The 4,472-nt window shown below is 35.7% G+C and overlaps 1 long non-coding RNA gene across 4 annotated transcripts; it reads left to right on the top strand.

The window, feature by feature from the left end:
• LOC123918206 lies at positions 1-3,112 on the top strand. Of its 4 annotated transcripts, none has more exons than XR_006812722.1 (6): positions 295-903; positions 1,436-1,569; positions 1,655-2,062; positions 2,184-2,258; positions 2,428-2,571; positions 2,660-3,112. It is a non-coding gene; the product is annotated as an uncharacterized LOC123918206 (long non-coding RNA). The 4 variants fall into 4 exon arrangements; XR_006812721.1 differs by having other exon boundaries at positions 298-903; positions 1,655-2,042; XR_006812719.1 differs by having other exon boundaries at positions 1-903; positions 1,655-2,258.
• Positions 3,113-4,472: the final 1,360 nt, after the last annotated feature.

The following is a 4,472-nucleotide window of genomic DNA, read 5'->3' as shown; positions in this document are numbered from 1 at the left end:
ACATAAACTCCATATTCTGTGTTGCATCTGCTGAAACCTTGTTTCACAAGGAATCTATCAATTCTTTTGTTCCAAACTCTTGGAGCTTGCTTCAAACCATATAGGGCTTTCTTCAACCTGTATACCATGTTTTCTTTACCTTTTATCACAAAACCAGGAGGTTGAGTCACAAAAACTACTTCTTCTAATGGTCCATTTAAAAAAGCAGATTTGACATCTAGATGGTACATAGGCCAATCTCTTGCATTTGCTATAGCTACTACCAGCCTTACAGTCTCAATTCTAGCAACAGGTGAGTAAACCTCTTAGTAATCCAGCCCTTCTCTTTGCAGAAAACCTCTTACAACCAATCTTGCTTTGTGCTTTGCTATGAAACCATCTGGGTTGAGCTTCAATTTGAACACCCATTTTACTGCTATTGCTTTCTTGCCTGATGGTAACTTGACTATCTCCCATGTCTGATTCTTCTCAATGGCACATACACTACAAGAAAAAAGGAATATCACGACAGGCAAACTGCAGCGGTTGCATTCTAGCCGTCGTCGCTTTTCCCTTTTGTGGCAGTTACTGTAGCAGTTCCTTTCCGCCGTCGCATTTTTCCCCCTTTTTGCATCTTATCTCTTTAATCTACCCAAACCCAAACACTTCATTAACCCAAATCCCTAATCGATTTCAGTTTTCCTTCTCGTCTCAGATCTGTACTCTTCGAACCCAAATCGATTTCAGTTCGTCAAACCCAAATCACTTCATGCCTCAGATCTTCGATTTCTCTCTTCACACACCTTGAATCCCTAATAAATTTCGAAATTTCCCTATCTCACGGTTTGCTTAACTTCGAAATTTCGATTCATTATGTCTTCTCAACGCTCTCTGCTTTCTCTGATTTTGTTTTCATTGTAAACAGTGAGTTGGTTGATTTCATTGTGATTTTGTGCATATACGTAGTTATTCGAACCACCTATATGTGGGGTTTTCTATGATTGCTTGATTTCTAACAGTTGCATTTTGTTTGTACTAACTTTTGCTTGATTTTGTCACTTTGTTCTTATATTGGTGTTTACTATTTTTTGCTTTTGTTTCTAGTTGTGTAACAAGATTTCTAAACCCCTATTTATGTTGTTTCTAAACTTGCATCGGTTAATTGCTAAAGCAGTTTATGTAATATTTATGAACATCTATGAACTCTGATTTTGATGTGTTTGTTGGAGTGAATTTGAATTAGGGGTTGAATCATGATGATGGAGTGTTGTGTTTGGGATTACACCTTTTCAGTTTCTCCAAATGAAAGATTTTTATAAGTTTGGCGTGTGTATTGCAAAAAGTGATTGTTTATAGTTCCAGTCACCATGGCATTGTTCCTCTTTGTATATGCTCCTTATTAGATTCTTAATAGTTTTAAATGAATTTTCACTTTAAATTTGAAAAATTTGACAAGGTTGCTGCATGTTAAGTTGAGACAGCTTTATGCAAGATTTGCTTCAAATTTTGGAACTGATTCTTAGAAGAGTGATTCTGGCAAGAGGAACCCCAACAACCAAATGCTTGGAAGGCCTGTGAGTTGCAATGGAGGTATAGTACTTTGTATGTAATTGTATAATCATTCTTGTTAATTATTGTAATAAGACTTCACCTGATTGGTTTTGCCATTTTGCAGGCTTGCAATGGCTTTGCAGTAACTTATGTTCCATTAGATGACACTCTTGGTATGTCTTTTCTTCCTTCTCGGCCTTGTTTGGATTAAAATCTTAATTAAGCAATTACCATATAAGTTCTTACGTATAAGCTAGTTTATAGTAAAAGATAAATAAACTCAAATTATATTCATATATAAGCTATCTTAAAGAGTTTATAGAAATAAACTAAAAACAACTTATGAACATGTCATAAGTTTCTTCCATAATTAAGCTCTCACAAAGACACAAAAAGTCTCGTAAATACTTATGATAGTAGAAAACCTCAAATAAGTTACTCACAGTCCAGATTTTGTCATGTCTTGCTTTACCTGAATCATCTTTGAACTTTTCTCGCTATGACGGTATCAGGTCAGTGGTTGACTCCCCATGTAACCCCCCTCTCTCTCTCTCCCTGCATATACACACACAACTGAACACAGTGTTTTGTTGTGTTCTTATTTTCATTGATAAATAATTTTGTTTGGCTTGGATCCATTTTCTCTATTCTAGATATGGAAACAAGTTTACGCTGATTAGTTGGACTCTCTCTTTGGAGATTCCTAAGCCAGAGGGTTAAGCTCTAAGGTACACTCCTTTCAATCTTAATTTCAAATTTGGCTGGAAGAATTTTGGTAGCCTTACGTATTATACAAATGCCTATACAAAAGAAATGATCTAATTTGCTTAAAAATGAAAGTCCAATTTGACACGGGTTGCTAATATTTAGTTGGCTTTCTATTTTTTTCATTTTCAGGTGACAACGAGAGGTTTGGGATCTATAAGAAGACGTTTTATGTGAGTTAATGTGTTACAAGCAATAACCGCTACAAGTAATAGCTTTAAGGAGGCACTAAATCAAAATAATATCTTCATTTCCCTTGAGCTGCTAATAAAATTGGTAGGCATTTGCATATATTTCTTTTGGCATCATTGCACATTAGTGATGCCTATAGTATTTATTGTTTCATATTCTTTGACATTTGCAGGTAGAAAGAAAACTGATCTTTTGGCTAAATATGTTGGTGACTTCATGACTATAAGTATTTTTCATTTTTCTTATTGGCTAGATTTTTATCTCATACTTCTGATTTTATGTGAACTGGATAAGTTAGGTTGAGGTTTCCATTACTGGTATTCAACTTCACCAACAAATATGAGGTGCTCGTCATATTGTCACAAAGCTAGTAGTCATGGAGATGCATATTTTTAATTTTAGTGTTTACCAAAGAAGAATAGATACTTAGATATCATAATTTTGCTGTGTTTGTTATTAAGTTTGAACCATTAGCAAACTTAGTATTTTGATACTTAAAGTAGTCATGCATATAGATTGTTATGCTGAATTTTTGCACTATGTATGTAAAGCTACTGGAGCTCATTTGTATTCGAATTTAATGTATGAAATTCCATTTAAATTTGAATCGTTATTTTATTTTGAATGCATGTTATTTTTCTATATTTTGGTCAATATTATTTTTCCATTGATGATCAATAATTAGGAGTAAAGAAAAAAATTGGTTTAAAAAAAACATTTAAAAAATTTGGGAAACAAAAAAAAAACCAAATAGCGGCGGTTTTAACCGATGCTGAAAGCTCAAAAAACTGGAATAATAAATTCAAAAAGTGGCGGTTACGACAGCCGTAAATACCATAAAACCGACGCTAACATCCTACCGGCGGTTATACGGTTTGCTATAACCGTCGCTGTATGACCTAGCGACGCCGCTTGTTGCAGCGAACGCTCAACCGCTGTAGTAAGCATTTAGCGACGGTTTAAACCGACGCTAATGGTTTTTTTCAATGGACGCCGCTTTCCAACTTCCTTGTAGTGATAGTTCTTCCTCTGTAGCTTGCTTCCATTTCATGTTATTCAGAGCTTCAATATGATTAACAGGTTCTACTCCTGCTAGCAGTGCAAAGTGTACTAGATCACCATCTTCATTTACCTCATTATCATTTACCACATCACAATCTTGTAATCTGGCTGGAGTTTTTCTTGCCCTTGATGATCTAGCTCTGGTTCCAATTTCTGATGCTTCAGCATCCGCTGCTTCTGATGTCTCAGCAGTACAGTCACTATCACTATCTTCATCTTCTGTTGTGCTTATCACTGGTCTACTACCTCTACTGCCAGAAATCCAATCCAGGATTTTGGTTCATCAACTATGACATCTCTACTGAATGTCATTTTCTTTGACTTAGGGTCATACAGCTTGTATGCACCAGTTGCGTGATAGCCAACTAGGATCATAGACTCACTTCTATCATCCAACTTCTTTCTCTTGGCTTCTGGTACATGCTTGTAGCACAATGTACCAAAAACTCTAAAGTGACTTACACTTGACTTCTCGCCACTCCATACTTCTTCTGGTACTTTGTCTTTGAGTTTCTTTGTAAGGCATCTGTTTAACACATACACTACAGTACTTACATCTTCACCCTAGAATGACTTAGGCAAATTTCTATGCTTCACCATGCATCTAGCCATGTCAAGTATTGTTCTGTTCCTTCTCTCAGTCAAATCATTGTGTTGAGGTGTATATGGAGTTGTGACTTCATGTTCAATGTCATTCTCTTCACAAAATGACTCAAACCTCCTTGAAGTATACTCACCACCTCCATCAGTTCTGAGAATCTTAATTCTCTTGCTACTTTGATTCTCTACCAAAGCCTTGAATCTTTTGAACACATCAAATGCCTCATCTTTTGACTGTATCATGTAAACCCGCATTTTTTTGTTGAATTCATCCACAAATGTTATGAAGTACCTGTTTCCACCAAGTGATTTCACATCAAATG

The sequence above is a fragment of the Trifolium pratense genome, linkage group LG3 (assembly GCF_020283565.1).
Source record: "Trifolium pratense cultivar HEN17-A07 linkage group LG3, ARS_RC_1.1, whole genome shotgun sequence".
NCBI lineage: Eukaryota > Viridiplantae > Streptophyta > Magnoliopsida > Fabales > Fabaceae > Trifolium > Trifolium pratense.
This window is presented reverse-complemented; position numbering and strand designations above follow the sequence as displayed.